The 19,238-nt window shown below is 44.1% G+C and overlaps 1 protein-coding gene across 1 annotated transcript in view; it reads right to left on the reverse strand.

Moving 5' to 3' along the window:
- KCNT2 (potassium sodium-activated channel subfamily T member 2) overlaps window positions 1–19,238 on the reverse strand; it is a 1,405,312-nt gene that overhangs the window by 1,340,451 nt on the left and 45,623 nt on the right. The window lies entirely within an intron of this gene.

A 19,238-nucleotide genomic window follows, 5' to 3' on the forward strand; every position in this document is an offset into this window, starting at 1 on the left:
CGTCTTGTGCAGGGGCTCATTTTTTGCAGAAAGAGTTGAGGTTTTTATTGGTACCATTTTTGGGTACATAGGATTTTTGATCATTCATTATTACACTTTATGGGACAAGGTGGCCAAAAATTGTCTGTTTTGGAACAGTTTTTTTTTTTTTTTTTTTTTTACAGCGTTCATCTGAGGGGTTAGGTCATGTGACAGTTTTATAGAGCAGATCGTTACGGACGTGGCAATACCCAATATGTATACCTTTTCTTATTTATTTAAGTTTTACACAATAATAGCATTTCTGAAACCAAAAAAATTATGTTTCAGTGTCTCCATAGTCTGAGAGCCATAGTTTTTTATTTTTTGGGCGATTGTCTTAAATATGGGCTAATTTTTTGCGGGATTAGGTAACGGTTTGATTGGTACTATTTTGGGGTATATACGCCTTTTTGATCGCTTGGTGTTGCACTTTTTGTGATGTAAGGTGACAAAAATGGCTTATTTATTTACACACTGTTTTTATTTTTTATTTTTTATGGTGTTTATTGGACGGTGTTGATGATGTGATATATTTATAGAGATGGTCGTTACGGACGCGGTGACACCTAATGTGTGTCTTTTTTTTCTGTTTTTTGTTTTATAGGAAAAGGAAATTTATTTTTTACATTTTTATTTATTTATTTTTACTTTTATTATTTTCACATTTTTTTTTTATCAGTTCCCTCTTGGATCTTGAAGATCCAGTGGGGCTGATGGTTGTACTATACTTTGCAATGCTCTTGCATTGCAAAGTATAATACAATCAGATGCCTGTAGGTGGCAGCACTGGACGCCTATACCATGGCAACCGGACGCCTTTGCAAAGCATCAGGTTGCCATGGCAACCATCGGGCGCTGCGATCGCAGCAGCCCTGATGGTTGAGAGAGAGGGAGCCCTCTCCCTCTATTAACCCTATGGATGCCGCTACTGCGGCATCTATGGGGTTACAGCAGTGTCAGGAATGGAGCCGCCGCCATCACACACAGAAGGGGGACCCCATCGGGGGCAGGGGACGGGGCATCGCTGGAAACTGGGGAGAGGGGGGCAGCATTTCACTACTTACAGGAAGGGGCTGCAGGAAGGGGCGGACCGCATCGGGAGGAAGTAGCAGGAGAAGATGATGGACAAGAAGGGGGCGCAGGTCGGGGCAGGAGGGGGTGGACCGCATCGGGGGCAGGACAAGAACGGGGCACAGATCGGGGGCTTCAAGGGGGCACGGGGGCTTCAGGACACATTACCGATTTCAGGCTCTGATCTGCAGATCGCAGATCAGAGCCTGAAACCGGCATTTTTTTCACTGCCGCGATCCGATTGGTTAGTCTGCACAGACTAACCAATCGGATCGATTGCCGGCAAGGGGCCACTCTGATTGGTCCCTTGCCGGCATTACTGCACTGTATACTGTCCATGACAGCATACAGGGCAGGGGCAGAAGCTTTAATCCAAGCGTTTTGCAGTGCTTGGATTAAAGAGCTGCCAGAACGTATATATACGTGGTAGCTGCACGGGGTATGTGCAGCTATCACGTATATATATATATATATATATATACAGATTGCAGTCGTGAAGGGGTTAATATACAGAAACAGACAATTGAGGCTTGACCCTTAATATCGCTTTAACACTCAAAGGTAAATTGTTACCTTAGTCTGCGTATTAGTGTACTGATCACCTACAGCAGTGATGCTCAACCTGCGGCCCTCCAGCTGTTGCAAAACTACAACTCCCAGCATGCCTGGACAGCCTACAGCTATCAGTCTACAGTAGGGCAAGAAGGGAGTTGTAGTTTTACAACAGCTGGAGGGCCGCAGATTGGGCATCCCTGACCTACAGTATATGCTGGTTTTATTAAATTTAATAACCCACTCTCCCCCAATAATTTAAACTGAACTGTGCGTGTGTATGTGAAGATAATAAATGAATTTAGCCCTACTTTTTTGTTCTTAATGACTGATGTATACAGTTTTTCAAACTAAAACATAATTAAATAAATACATGAAATACGTGAGATGACCTGACACAGAGTTCTCACTAGTCCCCCCCCCCCCCCAAAAAAAAAATATTTTCTGTGAAAATTGACATTTTCTTACAGGTACTGTAGCAGCTTTTGTCATTTACAACAGCTGTAGTTCTGTAAGGAGGCACTCCCAACCTCAGCTCCTCACTCCTTAATTCCTGGCTGACGGCTTCCCTGATTGTCCCTATTCTACACACACAATTCTTCTTCTTCTTCGTAATCCTAGCCTAGCCTAGCCTTTACTCTCCTTGACTCCCTATGATCGTTTTCCTTGCAGACAATTTAAGATCCAGCTACTTTCATTCACAGCCCAGCACAGAATGACGTTCTGCTAATTCTGCTAGAGAACCTCCCTGCCTTCTGCAGCACTGATTGGCTCATTCAGGAAGTCTGTTGGCCTGTGAGCCAATCATGGTAAGTTCTCCAACAGACTTCTTTTCAGGGTTATGCGAGATTCCTTCTTCCCTTATGGTGCTTTTTTCCCAACAACGGATTCTTCTGAAACAAATATAAAAAGATTCGGGTTCATCTGCCATCCAAAAAATAGCATTCTGAATCCGTCTGACTCCTACTTTTCCACTGCTACTGCTTCTTCTGCTGCATCCCCCAAGCTCCCCATAGCCTATTTGACGTGCCGGGTGAGACATTGCCATGCTGTTGTGCCTGGAAGCCAAGAGCCACACCGGTCCTACACTCCTTTCGGCTCTGCGGTCACAGGCCGATCAGTGGCTAACCCTGCTCAATTTGACAGTTAGTAAAGTTGTGTGCGACAACAGTGCCAATCTGCTCAGCACGCTGAAACAGGGCAAAATGACACACGTCCTGAACTTAGTCGTGCAGCAATTCATTGCCAAATACCCCGGGGTCCAGGACATCCTGCGGCAGGCCAGGAAAATCTCGGAGCATTTTAGAAGATCTTACACGGCCATGCTAGCCTTGCTGACTTTTAGAGGCGACACCACTAGTAGTGTAATGTCTATATTATTTGTCAAACTCATTTTGACAGGTGCCACGCCACTTTTATTGTCCTTTGATTGACCCCACCCTACCCATAATCCCCTCCTCCCTCGCCTTCTGGGTGACCTTAGCTGGTGGAATGATTGATAGGATTATTCAGTCCTAAGGAATAAGGGGGCTCCCCATGGACCCCAGTGTATTGTATGTGTCCCTATATGTAGCACAGTTTTTTTCACTACATTGATTAAGTAAGGCTGTGTGTCTATGCATTTGTGTAGAGAGGTCTGTCCCTGTGAGATGCTTAAAGCAGAATGAGTAGTATGTTTAAGGGCGGAAGCTGTGTACTCAAAAGTATCATGCCCATAGGCATGACTTTGGCAGTAATTCAATAATGTTTAATAACTTCAAAATAAAATGATGCTAAGGTTTTATAAATCTATTAAATTATTCCATAGTTTGAATCTCCTTTAGAATTCTATAAAATATTATGAACCTCTTGTGTGAATTTATTAAAATATTACTAATCTCTTGTAATAAATTAATCTATTGTGTGAATTTATTAAAATATTATATATCTCTTGTATTAAATTAATCTCCTTTATAAACCTATAAATATTATGAACCTCGTGTGAATTTATTAAAATATTATTAATCTATTGCATTAAATTAATCTCTTATATAAATGTATTAAAATTGTAGGAATCTCTTGGATAAATCTATTAAATTAATCTATTGTTTGAATCTCCTTTATAAATCTATTTAATATTATTAACTTCTCGTGTGAATTTATGAAAATGTTGTGAATCTCTTGTATTAAATGAATCTATTGTATGAATTTATTAAAATATTATGGATCCCTTGTATGAATCTATTAAAATCTTATAAACTTAGAATATTTAATAATAAAATCATGAAAAAACTGACTATTACAAAATTAAAAAGTTTAAAAAGATGTATTAATCAGCAGCAGATTACATTAATTATATATCACACAATACTATATCTTTAAAGAAAGGAATAAAATAATATCAAGCTTTTTATTACAACAATTATTAGTATAATGCATATAATGTTTATTTCAATTATTTTTTACAAAATAAAATAAATTTACAAAATTAACCATGCAGAATGTAACATAGGTAAAGTCCTTTTTTAGGTAGTAAGGTTGCTCCTGTTAGTCCTATGGGTGTAGAAGTTTACAATTTCATGGGTGGTGATGATCAGGAGTTGAAGATGCAACAAGATTTAAAGTAGCTAGTTCTTTTGCATCCTGTTTAGCATGAACCAAGTATCTTTGCAGAACATCTGTGTATTTTTTTTTGTAACATCTTCTACTAGATCGTCTACGTCTACTCATAGCTACTAGAGAGAGATCGTTGATCCAGGGATTTATTCTGATTGCCTGATTGGAGTCGGGAAGGAATTTTCATTCCCCTAAAGTGAGGAAAATTGGCTTCTACCTCACAGTTTTTTTTTTTGCCTTCCTCTGGATCAACTTGCAGGATGACAGGCCGAACTGGATGGACAAATGTCTTTTTTCGGCCTTATATACTATGTTACTATGTCTATACTATCGTCTGTAAAATCCTATTAATTTCATCATCAAGAGCTTGAATAACACCCTGACAAATGCGTATGTCCATGTCACTAATAACCAAAAGGTCTTGTAAGGAGTCTCTTAGAGGGATTTACAACAATACCTTTTGGTTAATAGTGACATGGACATATGCTTATAGCACCCTTTCTCGTGTATTTTAGCATGGCGCTTTAAATTCTGGAAAAAGTTATTTTGCACAATGCTCATGTTCTTTTATCGCACAAACCTGATAATATTGTTTGGTTTTATACATGCTGGCAAAAACTATATGATGAACTGTCTCAAAATTTTCCCAACATCAGGTTTATTGAAGGACTCCCGCAAACATTTGTAGATGATGACCTCTTTCCACCTGACAAGGTAAATTTGACTGTTGTTGATGATCTCATGGAGAGCACTAGTGAAAATCGTGAAATAGAAAAGGCATTTACCAAGTATGTACATTTACCAAGATATCACAGAAATCTAGTACAGAATATATTCTGTCAGGGAAAGAAAAGTAGAACTATAAAATTTAAACACCAAGTATATGGTACTTTTTAATAATCCTCGTGATAAATTACAGATTGTTACACTAGCAAGACAGATGTATCCGGGGAAATCACATTTCTTTTTAGAAGCTTTTGAAGATGACACAAGTTCTCCTTACGGATATTTGTTAGTAGATTTGAGAGCTACAACTCCAGTAGAGCTACGATTAAGAACAGGATTGTTCCCTCCAGATTTTCCAGCTGCGTATATTCAAAATAAAATTGGCTCCAATAAGTGAATATTGCAAAATAATCAGCATTCTGTGTACTGTACATTGTAAAGGCAAAATGTCTGAGAGAATACGGCGCAACTGGTATATCTTAAAAACTTTTGTAAAAACACCACCCTCACTCAGAAAGTCTATTTTGAAAAATGCCAGTAACAATTTAATCAAGGCCATTGGGGAGACCGCTTGAAAATGTCTTAAAAGGTCGACTACCCATAAAAGAACACCAGATAAATATCCTAAAAATAGCAAAGCTATAAATAAGCTGGGGAATAAAGCTTTAGCCGTAAAGAAAAGGCGGCACATAGTGAATCAGACTGGTGGGTTTACAGAAGCACTCCTGAGTTTTGCGATTCCATTAATAGTAAGCCTTATTGCTGGAAAATAATGGAGCTTGCAGAAAAAATTTACTTAGTCCCCAAAAGTGAGCTGAATAAGTTAAAACAGATCCTTCCACCAACACCCAGCATTCGTCAGGGCACTATTCAAGCTCTTGATGATAAAATTAATAGGATTTTACAGAGCAGAAACATACCAGACGATGTTAAAATAAAAAGGTACCCAGCTACTTTAAATCTTGTTGCATCTTCAACTCCTGATATTCACCACCAGCCACATTTAACACCTGATAAGATTGACACCACCCATGAAATTGTAAATCAGATCAATCTGCGTTTAAAAAAAAATGCTAAGTTGTTATTAAACAGGATGCTACAAAAGCCTGATATCACATCGTGGAATGATAATGCTCAATTTATTTACAAGGGCAGTGTGATTCCTGGATCTAATGTAATACAACACAAAACCATGGAATGACCAAAAGGATATACCGCCTGAATGGGACACATTTATGCATGCAATGGCTGAGTTCAATGTCCCCTATATGGTTGTTTGTCGGCAATAACAATACCAGAGAAAATCTAAATGTTATAAAAATAAAGCTAAATCAGACTTTTGATACACCGGCATCACAAAACATACCTGGCTCTTTTCATTCTACACACATAGGCCTAACAAGAGCAACCTTACTAACTAGGTACATTTTTCATGGTTCATTTTGTAAATAAATTTTATTTTGTAAAAAGGAATTGTAATAAACATTATATGCATTTGTGATGAATACCACACCTCGTGCCCACTTGATGTCAACCACGTCAAACTCACGAGGCCTGGTATGATCACAGGGTTTGCCAAAAACATGAAGTAACGCCCTCCAGAGGTGCACGTAAGGTCAGGCTGGTATAGTTTACACACACACACCCCCTGTCCACGCGGGCACAGAGAGGCAACAAGCTGAGAGAGCCTTTTCACTGCTGCAGTGAAAACAGCACGCCCTCAGCCTGGGTAACTGCCACCAGCTTCTCGATTGATATAAGCCCGGTCCGCTAACGGGATTATATAGGGTCAGAAACCGACCCGCGGTAGCTTATAACTAGGCCAAAACACGGACATGGGGATTTGTGATCGAGATACAAGATAGCACAAGATTAAATTATAGATTTAATCGCCGTATGGGCACACTAGATTTATGAGGGGGGAGGGGATTATGGGGCTGGGTGAGGTCATTTAAAGGTCAATAAAAGTGGTTTGACACCTGTCAAAATTAGTTTGAGAAATAATATATGCGTTACACTACTACCACTTGCATGTCAGACATATATTTTGTGACTGCCCAACATGCTGGAACTCCACCTTGTATATGCTTGATAGGCTGCTCCAGCAGAAACATGTCTTTAATGACAACCTATACGAACTTTACAGCAGGACAGGTATTGGGAAGCTTGGTTTCTTTTCACCGCGCCAGTGGCTGCTCATACTTCTTAGACTTCTCAGACTTCTGCGGCTATTTGATGAAATCACCAAACTGGTCAGTCGCAGCCAGGGCACCATCAGTAACATCGTAACTTATGCCTTCTTTTTGGACCGTGCATTGCGTCGTGTCATTGAACAAGCCATCGAGGAGCAGGAGCTGGAAGATAAGGAAGTCGCAATGCTGAATGAATTCCCAAGGCTACTACATCTGAGACAAGTTAGCAGGAGTCTGGAGAGGAGTCAGAGGAGGATGGTGGCTGAGGGGAGGAGCAAGAAGAGCAGGCTTTAAACTTTTCGGGGATCCCTGGTGTTGTCCATGGCTGGGGGGAGGAGACCGAGGACGACATTCTCCTGGGCGATGAGCAAGAGCCAGGGTGCTCCACCGCTTCCAATTTAGTGCAAATTGGGGCCTTCATGCTCCACTGTTTAAAGAGGGACCTCTGTATAAAAAGCATAAAGGTCAAGGACCTGTATTGGGTGGCAACATACTGAATTCTGCTGTTGCAGGCACTGGCAGAGGAATTTCCACCCACAGCAAAACAGGTGCGGGTACCAATCCTACTGTGCCTGCAAAAAAAGGGAGGTTAAGATGTGTTATTCACTTCGGATATGAGATGATTCTTGCAGCCAAACCATCGACAGCCGCCCTCCGGATCCAGCCTCAGGGAACGCCTAGACCGACAGGTGTCCGACTACATCGGGTTAACAGCCAATGTGGACGCTCTGAGAAGTGAGGATCCAAAGTTCTTTACTGTCAGGTAAATGTCTATTGACTAATTTTTTAGGCTTATACTGGCCGACAGTTACATATTTATCCTCAGACCGCCTAATGTGCCTCCAGCCACAGAATCCAAAGTTCTTTGCTGTCAGGTGAATGCCTATTTTTGGGGCCTATACTGGCCGACATTTACATATTTATCCTGTGACCGCCTAATGTACCTCCAGCCACAGAATCCAAAGTTCTTTGCTGCCGGGTGACTGCCTATTGCCTAATTTTTGGGGCCTGTACTGGCCGACAGTTACATATTTATCCTTTGACCACCTAATATACCTCGAGCCACAGAATCCAAAGTTCTTTGCTGTCAGGTGACTGCCTATTGCCTAATTTTTGGGGCCTGTATTGGTCGACAGTTACATATTTATCCTGTGACCGCCTAATGTACCTCCAGCCACAGAATCCAAAGTTCTTTGCTGTCAGGTGAATGCCTATTGCCTCATTTTTGTGGCCTGCACTGGCTGACAGTTACATTTTCATCCTCTGACCGCCTTATGTACCTCGAGCCACAGAATCCAAAGTTCTGTGCTGTCAGGCAAATGCCTATTGCCTAATTTTTGGGGCCTGTACTGGCCGACATTTACATATTTATCCTGTGACCGCCTAATGTACCTCCAGCCAGAGAATCCAAAGTTCTTTGCTGTCAGGTGAATGCCTATTGCCTAATATTTGGGGCCTATACTGGCCGACAGTTACATTTTTATCCTGTGACCGCCTAATGTACCTGCAGCCACAGAATCCAAAGTTCTTTGCTGTCAGGTGAATGCCAATTGCCTAATGTTTGGGTCCTGTACTGGCCGGCAGGTACATATTCATCCTCTGACCACGTAATGTACCCTCAGCCCCATAACCAAAAGTTTTTTGCTTTCAGGTGAATGCCTATTGCCTCAATTTTGTGGCTTGTACTGGCCGACAGTTACATTTTTATCCTGTGACAGCCTAATGTACCTCCAGCCATATAATCTAAAATTCTTTGCTGTCAGGTGAATGCCTATTGACTAATTTTTGGGGCCTGTACTGGCCGACAGTTAAATTTTTATCCTGTGACCGCCTAATCTTACCTCCAGCCACAGAATCCAAAGTTCTTTGCTGTCAGGTGAATGCCTATTGGCTAATTGTTGGGGCCTGTACTGGCCGACAGTTACATATTTATCCTGTGACCACCTAATGTACCCCCAGCCACATAATCCAAAGTTCTTTGCTGTCAGGTGAATGCCTATTGCCTAATTTTTAGGGCCTGTACTGGCCGACAGGTACATTTTTTTATTTGTAGCCACACAATCACACCCCTGTCTCACTCCTCTGCCTCTCATTATGGTGACACAGGAACCGCATTCCCCATAAGGACCTTGTAATGTCACAGGGTCATGTGACCCCACCCCATTCTGTGCCCCTCACCCCGTACTGTGCCCCCTTATACACTGCATTGTGCCCTTACCACACCCTGTGCAGTTCCCCTAATCATTCCATGTACTGTGCCCTCTTATACCCTTTTATCCTTTCATGGTATGGCGGTGTTATCCGGTCACTGTACAGAGGTGTTAACCGGTCAATGTATGACGGTGGTATCGAATAACTGGATGGCCATAACTGTATCCCTTTCCTTGCCCACGCCATCCTTTTTTAGGCCTGGCAGGAGCGGGAAAAATATGCAGATTGCTGTGCTAAGGACCTTTGCGCTACAATCTGTGTCAGAAGTATGCATAACATAGACGTATTTCTATATAATAAATGACCACCTAATCTTTATATTATATAGATTATAGTGTATTATACTGTGCCCTGTATTTTCCAGTAGAAAATAATCCTTGGAAAATATACTCCTCATCCCTGACCACCAGGACCAGGTAGCGCTCTGTCAGTACGTTCGTTCACCATACAGTTCCATGGTAAAAAAATATAAATAATTACGTTAACGTATTGTGGCAGTGGAGCTGCCAAAGAGCCATATGAAGGTAATTTAAATAGTGTATCTCACCCAGAGGAGCCTGGGTGAGAACAGGAAAGGCTGGGAGAATAGGTTTTTCCCACTGTCTGCAGCAGCCAGGCTGGTAATGAAGGTAATTAGCAGCCAGCTGAGGAGCTCAGGTAAATGTGGGCTGAGCTCCTCAATCAGGGCTCACAGTCTGAGGATGGAACAGGCTGCGCCAATGCCTGTGGAAGCCAGGACCCTCTAACCCTGTGTGGGGTAAGCACCATGTTTTGAGGAGATGGGTGGTAGACCCAGATTCCGATAGAGAGGGAGAACTTTTGTTTAGTTAGTGGCCAGACGGCTGAGGATTTTGGTTTATGCTTTGTTTTTGGTCTGCTGTAAAAGTGATAATAAAGCTGGCCGTGGCCAGTTTACACTCAAATCTGCAGTGTTGGAGTGGCTTCTTGAGGTGTGCCAACCGTCTAAGTAGCGAGAAATATGACCTGAATGTTTTTCAGGTTCGCCTGCTATTAAAGCCAATGGACGTGATACGAACCGTCCCGGCCGATGTTCGTCCATCACTAGTGCCAGGTATAAAGAACCGTGCAGAGGCCCAAGATCCTACTGTAGCGTTAAAGAGAACACTCATTTTACAGTCATCAGCTGATACCACATAGATGTCTACAGAACCTGTTCTAATAAACGCTTATACAAGTAGAGACACCTTGACAGAGTGGAGAGGGTGTCAGCAGTAAATTTGTGTTGACGTCACTGATTAATTTGCCCTTCCTCTGATCCATCAGAACAATAACCCACAAAAAACGGACACTGTCTGTGGAGCATGCTCCTTCACTCGGTCAGCATTTGCTCAATAATCTCAGTATTGCCCAAAAAAACAGGAGTGGATGTAAAACAGAGATGACACATGAATAGAATATTCTTCTGTGTTTTCTACCCACTCCTGCTTTTGGCTACCAAATCATAAGCAAATTCTGATAGGACCATATGGGCCTTACAGCTTCTACACAGACAGGATCCATTGTGCGTTTCATTTTTCCTTCCTTCTGACAGATCAGAAGAAGGGTCAAGTAAATGATGATGTCAGCCAGGCCGAAAGGCAAAATAGTGGCCTAGTCATGAAGTGGGGAGGTTAGGAACAGCATTAGAAGTCAACAGAGTGGACCTATGACATAGTGGTGAGGAGGAAATAGCATGAGGAGACCACAGAGTGGCCCAATGACAGGGTCTGGATTTGGCAGAAGCATGAGGAGGCCACCGAATAGCACAGTGACAGAGTCTGAAGTTGGCAGCAGTATGAGGAGGCCACTTAGTGGCATAGTGACAGAGTCTGCAGTTGGCAGCAGTATGAGGAGGCCACTTAGTGGCATAGTGACAGAGTCTGCAGTTGGCAGCAGTATGAGGAGGCCACCGAGTAGCACAATGACCAAATATGGAGATGGCAGCATCAGGAGAAAGCCAACGAGTGGCACAAAGACAGAGTCTGCAGGTGACCGATACAGCAGCAGCATTAGTAGAAGGGTACCAATTGACAAAATGACTTTAGATGGCAGCAGCATCAGGAGGTTATCATTGTTTTCAGGTATTTTTTGTATATTTGTTTCATAACATATATATTCACATCACACTTTCAGAAATCACACAACCTTACATAATGTGGTCCGTACAGCAAAAAGGTTTTTTTCAGACTCATAATTTTTACCAAAAAATAAATAAATAACACTTTGAAAGAGTGGCACAATGAAAGAGTCTGAGAGTCTGCAGATGGCAGCAGCATGAGGAGACCACAGAGAGGCAAGGTTAAATAAAGTGTAGATGGCAGCAGCATTAGAAGACCACAGAGAGGCAAGGTGACATAGTGTGGAGATGGCAGCAGCAGAAGTATACCACATAATGGCAAGGTGACATAGTGTTGAGATGGCAGCAGCATGAGGTGACCACAGAGTGGCAAGGTGACATAGTTTGGAAGGGGTGGCAGCAGCAGGAGGCCATAGATTAGCAAGGTGACATAGTGTGGATATGGCAGCAGGATACCACAGAGTGGCAAGGTGACATAGTGTGGAGATGACAGCAGCATGAGGATACCACAGAGTGGCAAGGTGACATAGTGTGGAGATGCCAGCAACATAAGGAGGACACAGAGTAGCAAGTAGACATAGTTTGGAGATGGCAGCAGCAGCTGAATCAGGAGACCACAAAGTTACCCAGTAACAGAGTGGGGCAGTGGGTAGCAATACCAGTACCCGCTGATGCAAGAATGAGCACTTGGCATCAGATGTGTGGCATCAGGCTGGTTGCAGCCTCAGAGTAGTAGCAGAGGCAGGTAGTCAGAAGAAACTGGTCTCTTTTATCAAAGTGTTGGAGTGTCACCGTGGACAGTGGCGTACATAGAGAAGTAAGGGCCCCATAGCAAGGATATAACCAGGCCCCCCACACAGGACAGAGTGGTTTCTGCCTAAACCCTTTAAATGTCCCTTGGGCCATTTTTTCACTGTCTCATTTGCTAAAAGTTGTTCCTTTAGAGCAGTGGCGACTCTAGGAACAATATATAGGGGGGGCACAAAGATACCACAGTCAAAAATGGGGGGGCAAAAACAAAATAAGATTACAAAATACGAGAGAGTTGCGGTCTGCAGGGATACAGTTATAATAAAACAATTTACTTACAAAAGAAGCTATTCAGTCGTCTGCTGTGCTGTCCTCTGCTTGCTTCCACGGATTCTTTCCCCTTCTTTCTGTCTCTCGTCAGTGCACAGGCGCACTGTTATGGTGGATCTGTGGAAGACACACTGTTATGGGGGATCTGTGGATGACACATTATGCCTCTCATTAGCCCTCATTATGCCTCTCATCACTCCCATATCAGCCCCCATATAAGCCCTTATGCCTCATAAGCCCCCATTATTCTTCTTATTAGCCCCATTGGCCCCCATTATGCCTCATTAGCCCACATTATGCCTCTAATTAGCCCCCATTGTGCCTCTTATTAGCCCCCATATGCCTCCAATTAGCTCCATATGCCTCCAATTAGCCCCCATATGCCTTCAATTAGCCCCCATATGCCTCCTATTAGCCCCCATATGCCTCCTATTAGCCCCCATATGCCTCCTATTAGCCCCCAATTAGCCCCCATATGCCTCAAATTAACCCCATATGCCTCCAATTAGCCCCATAGACCCCATATGCCTCCAATTAGCCCCCATATGCCTCCAATTAGCCCCCAATTAGCCCCCATATGCCTCCAATTAGCCCCATAGACCCCATATGCCTCCAATTAGCCCCCATATGCCTCCAATTAGCCCCCATATGCCTCCTATTAGCCCCATATGCCTCCTATTAGCCCCATAGACCCCATATGCCTCCAATTAGCCCCCATATGCCTCCAATTAGCCCCCATATGCCTCCTATTAGCCCCCAATTAGCCCCCATATGCCTCAAATTAACCCCATATGCCTCCAATTAGCCCCATAGACCCCATATGCCTCCAATTAGCCCCCATATGCCTCCAATTAGCCCCCAATTAGCCCCCATATGCCTCCAATTAGCCCCATAGACCCCATATGCCTCCAATTAGCCCCCATATGCCTCCAATTAGCCCCCATATGCCTCCTATTAGCCCCATATGCCTATTAGCCCCATATGCCTATTAGCCCCCATATGCCTCCAATTAGCCCCATATGCCTCCTATTAGCCCCATATGCCTCCTATTAGCCCCATATGCCTCCTATTAGCCCCCAAATATGCCTCCAATTAGCCCCCAAATATGCCTCCAAATGCCCCCATACATCTCCAATTAGCCCCCAAATATGCCTCCAATTAGCCCCCAAATATGCCTCCAATTAGCCCCCAAATATGCTTCCAATTAGCCCCATATGCCTCCTATTAGCCGCATATGCCTCCTATTAGCCCCCATAATGCCCCCAGCAGCCACATTTTTTATAAAATTAAAAAAAAAAAACACTTACCTCTCCTGCTCCTGGACGGACGCCGCCTGCCATTTTCTCCCTCCTCAGTCGACTGTGCGTGCTCTAAACTGGCGCGCACAGCGTGAGGTCACAGAGCGACCTCACGCTGTGCGCAGCCCTGCACAGCCGACAGCCGAGGACCAGGAAGTGGTGAGTACAGAGCGTTCACCACTTCCTGGTCCTTCTGTACTAATGAGCGCTTCCTTAATGGAAGCGCTCATTAGTATTCACTCGGGGGAATCAGCGGGGGGGCACCTGGGGGGGCAAGGAACAACATAGGGGGGGCAATTGCCCCCCCTCGCCCCCCTCTAGCGACGCCACTACTTTAGAGGGTAGAGTCCTGACCAAGTTTTCATATCCAGTAGAAGAGGAGATAATCCAACTAAGACTGGGCCCCCTCTTGCCCTGGGCCCCATAGCAGTTGCATGGTCTGCCGCTATGGTAGTTACGGCCCTGACCGTGGATGATCTAGTCTGATGCATCAGGAATTGGTGGTTGGAAATTCTGGCTGCTTGACGCCCTATTCATCTTGACAAAGGTCAGTCTCTCCACAATTTGGGTGGACCGGCGAGTTCTCCTTGGGCCGCAGTAAACACACACTCTGATGCCACACTACTGTCCGAGCAGGACAGCTTTTCCAGGGCAAACTCTGCTAGTTGCAGCCACAAATCCAGTTTGGCTACCCAGTAGACTCAGGATGCTGCTAATGGAGCTGGTACTGCTCCTGCCACCCCATCCCAGCCCCAAACAAAAAAGCTCCTCTATCTGGATCGGTAGCGAGGGTACAACTAGGTGGAGAGCCAGAAGTCATCCCTCTACCAAATGGTGACAATTCGGTTGTCACTACGTAAGCAAGTGAGCATGCATCGTGCCATTTGTGCAAGTGACTCGGAGGGACTCCCTGACTCCAACTCCATTGCATACTGCCACGGTGTGTCCAGTCCTGTCTCGTCTTCCTCACCTCTGGCTACTCTTGTCCTGTCAGCTGAGTAGAAAAACCACCCATTTGGCTACACATTGCCTGTGCTCCAATGTCCTCCTCCTCCTTCCTCCTCCTTTTCCAGTTCAGTCCTCACGTAAGACCGAGGCACCACATCTCCTGTCCCCTGACCAGCCATTGTTACCAGCATCAGTGCCAGGACATGAAGCAGTGGAATTATGTTTTTCATCCCGTAGTCCTGGTGATTGACAAATAACATGGTGTCCTCAAAGGGCCTGAGCAAACGGCAGGTGTCACATGAGCTGCCACTGGCTGACATCGAACTCCTATCCGCTTGGATCATCAAGAAATCGTTGATGGCCTTTCTCTGTTCGTATAGTCGGTCCAACATATGGAGGGTGGAATTACAACGGGTGGAAACTTCGCATATCATCCTATGTTGGGGGATGCCCTTCTGCCGTTACAGCTCAAGGAGGGTGTGCTTTGCGGTATACGAGTGGCTAAAGTGCATGCAAAGTTTACTTCCCATTTTTAGGATGTCTTGCAGATGGGTGGAAGAATTCAGGAACCACTTGACAACCAGATTGAACATGTGTGTCATGCAAGGCTCATGGCTCAGCCTTCTTTGATGCAGCGTCGACACCATGTTCTTCCCATTATCAGTCAGCATGGTTCCAATTTTCAGTTGTCGCGGAGAAAGCCAGGATTCGATTTCTTGATGCATCACATGGAGCAGTTCTTCCTCTGTGTGACTCGGTTTGCCAAGGCAAACCAGGTGCAGAACAGCATGACACCGCCCTGCACATGTGGTATGCTGGAAGGGCACTGTAACTTGTCCCTGCAGTGGAGGCTGAGGACATGGTGGAAAATGAGGAGGCAGAGGCGGACATTTTCGCAGGACTAACGGCGTGACAATGTGGAGGCGGAAGCAGCGTGACCTGGCCAAGTTGCTGGTGTGGCTGGGCAGAAACAACATTCACCCAGTGGGCTGTAAAGGACATGTATTGTCCCTAACCATAGTTTCAGCTCCACATGTCGGTGCTGCCGTGCACTTTGGCAGACACCGACAGCCTCAAGGACTGGCCCACCTTCTGTTCTACATATTTATGCAAGGCTGGTACTGCCTTTTTCAAAAAGAAATGACAGCTTGGGACTCTCCACCTCGGCTCGGAGCAAGCCATCAGTTCTCTGAAAGGTGCGGAGTCCACCACTTGGAAAGCACCAGCAACTTGGACAGGAGCACGTTTAGCTTCTGCGCCGTTGGATGCGTGGTGTCTCTTGGTAATCGATTTGGTGAACAATTGCTGACGGAATGACTGACGAGTAGTAGGAGGAACAGGTGCATCTGGACCAGCAGAAGATGGGAATGATAGACAGCTCACTACAGCTGAGGAGGTGGTTCCTTGCCTGCCTGAAACCTGGTGCGTGTCACTGGCTTATGCATTAGTTGCTGCTGCAGGCTGGACCACCACATCGGAGTCATGGTTCTCCCAGACCACTGTATGGCGACACTACATATATTTACGCAGGGCCGTAGTGCCAACATTGGCACCCTGGCCACGCTTCACCTTCTGCCCACAGATGCGACATATGGCCACCCTCACCTTTTCTGGTGCTTTGAAAAAAAAACTGCCCAGTAGGTGATAAACCCCCCCCCCCCCACAAAATTTCAGCCCTGATTGATTGCTACCTCTCCTGCCTCTGTGAACCCCTGCACCACTACTTCCCGGGCAGGTAGGCTGCTGTAAAGCAGGTGGTCTACCCCGTGTACGTTTGGCTCCCAACCTCCCACTGCTGCCACCCTGCTACGCTAGCAACTTGCTGGCTCAGCCGCTGCCTGGCGGGCAAGCTGCCACCCTCTTCTCCTGATGATGAAGAAGCCCCTTCTTCACCCGGCTCCCAAGTGCGATCGGCTTTATCATCATTCAGTAGTGTCTGCACATCACCGATGTCCTGCTCAAGGGCCTCTGTGTCATTAGCCTGACCACTCACAACACAAATTCTCTTTCCACTCTCCTCATCACCACTTTCCCACCTAGCGGAGATTGTGGCGAAAGTATCCTCAACATTTTGGATGGGCAGTAGATGCTGACTGTCCTCTAGTAGCTCATCCTCGCTGAAAAGTGAAACTGAGCCCACTGCATGTAGTACTTCTTGCGGTAATGGAACAAAAAAGGCCAGAGGCAGGTTGAGGACAGGTGAGGCCACAGGGCCTGCTCCCGGGCTATGACAACTAAGGGTTGTGTCTGACGAACCCACCGACTGTTGGCTGGGGGTGTCTGATGTCACTTGGGATGACGTGGATGACCGAGTTAACCAATTAAGAACCATAGGGTTGCTGGTCAAGACACGACCACTAGATGACACCGGAAGCTCAGGCCTCTCGCCTCGACTACTGCTGCCACGACCCCTTACTCAGCTGCAATCTCTGCTTGCGCCAGAAACATTTAGGCCTCTGCCACTCCTCTGTGCATAGCCTGGCACTTCTCCGCCTGACAAACTTGTAGCTGAACTAAACATATGAAATGGAAATTAAAATACCAATAAAAGTGACAAATCTCTTTTTGTACTGAAATAGGCCACTAAACGCTTTCACCACAATTAACTGCTGAAATGCACTGAGAATATATAAGAATAATTTCCGCAATTAAACATGCATTTTCCAACTCCACCTCCTATATCTATCAGGAGATGCAATTCAAGCTAATCTCCCGGTGGTATAGGACACCAGCTTTAATGAATCGTGTTAACCCTGCCATCCCTGACACATGCTGCAGATATGGGAAAGACAGAGGTGACTATTCACATCTATGGTTCTATTGTCCCCTTCTGACCTCTTTTTAGGAAGATATTTGTAAAATAATCAATGATATATTTGGTACACACATCAAGCTCACTTTCAACATGGTGTTATTCAATATTTTTGACATTTACCAGGCTTGTGTAAACACAGACTTATGTCTATTTATACTTAACGCTGCTAAGATATTAATCCAGCAACATTGGTTACAAAAGGACCCATCAACCCTGAAATAATTGCTCGCTGAAATGTTAAAAGTATCGGCTTTTGAGAGAAAAACATGGGACCTTATGTTTAAATCAAGAAAATATGGATGCGTCTGGAACAGATGTCGCTATATGACAAAAGAGAAAGTTGCCTCAGTTATGGACTAAGTGAAGTGCCTTATGTTTTGATGTTTCGATGTCTAAACAAGATGATATAGCAAACTTGCTACCATACTTACCTTCAGTGAACTTATAGGCTGCCACTACACTCCTTTTTTTTTTTTCTTCTTCTTCTCTTCAACAGCTGACTGGTACCGTTTCACTCTCTTCTCTCCTTTCCTGCTTCCCTTACTCTCTTCCTTCCCTTCCATCGACCCCCCCTTTCCTTTCACCCTCCCTACTTTTTCCCCAAACTTAGATGGTTTTACCATAGTATTTTATGTGACTGAATGTTACTAAATACTCTTGTTACTGTTTTGATCCATGTTCCAATGTGATTGTTGAATTTTATACTTCATGGTCGGAGTGAAGTAACTCCGCCTTTACCTTATGAATAATTTCTTTAATGTTTCATTTATTTTGAAAATATATTGAAAATAAAAAAAACTGAATTTACGAGAATGTTTTTGTTGTACTAAAATACAACCCATACACTTTGACCAGAAAAAAATTAAAGAGTGAAGTGCGTATATATATTTCTTGCAGTACTGAAATACGCCCCTATATGCTTTCACCTGAAATAGCTGCAACAGTGCAGTGAGCATATATATTTTTCTTTTTTTACTGAAATATACCCCTATATGCTTTCAACAGAAATAACTGCAACAGTGCAGTGACTATATATATTTTTCTTTTTTTACTGTAATACACCCCTATACGCTTTCAACTGAAATAACTGCAGAAGTGAAATACGTTTATATTTTTCTTATTGCACTGAATAAGATACTATAATATAAGCCACTAAAGGTTTTTCAACATAACAAATGCAGCCCTATAAGAAAAAGCTGGAATGACATACCCTGCACTTGTAAATGACTTTCCTATCAATGTCCCTAGCTCCTTCTGATGTCTCTCCCTGCACTAAGATGCTGTGAAATGATTCCTCCCTATCCTTTACATGCTATCCTATCCTTATAAATCCTTTTTCAGTTTATTTTGTATTTTTTTAAACATAGAGGTTTTTCCAATAGCTGCTATTTTTATAGGGCTATGACATCACAGGGCTGTCTGGCTGCTGATTGGCTGCATGTAGGCATGTCAATCTGGGTGATCCCGCCTTCCCAGAGTTCCTTGCCCCATGTCCTCAGTCCTCACACGTGTAGCCGTCATTTTAGGAAAATTGCAATTCGTTACCAAGAAGCGCAAAGAAATTCACATTCGTTGAGAATCAAATTTTTCCTGGAATTCTAAATGAATTCCACTTTATGAGCCTGAATTCACTTATCTCTAATAAATATGAG

The sequence above is a fragment of the Bufo gargarizans genome, chromosome 7, assembly GCF_014858855.1.
Source record: "Bufo gargarizans isolate SCDJY-AF-19 chromosome 7, ASM1485885v1, whole genome shotgun sequence".
Lineage (NCBI taxonomy): Eukaryota > Metazoa > Chordata > Amphibia > Anura > Bufonidae > Bufo > Bufo gargarizans.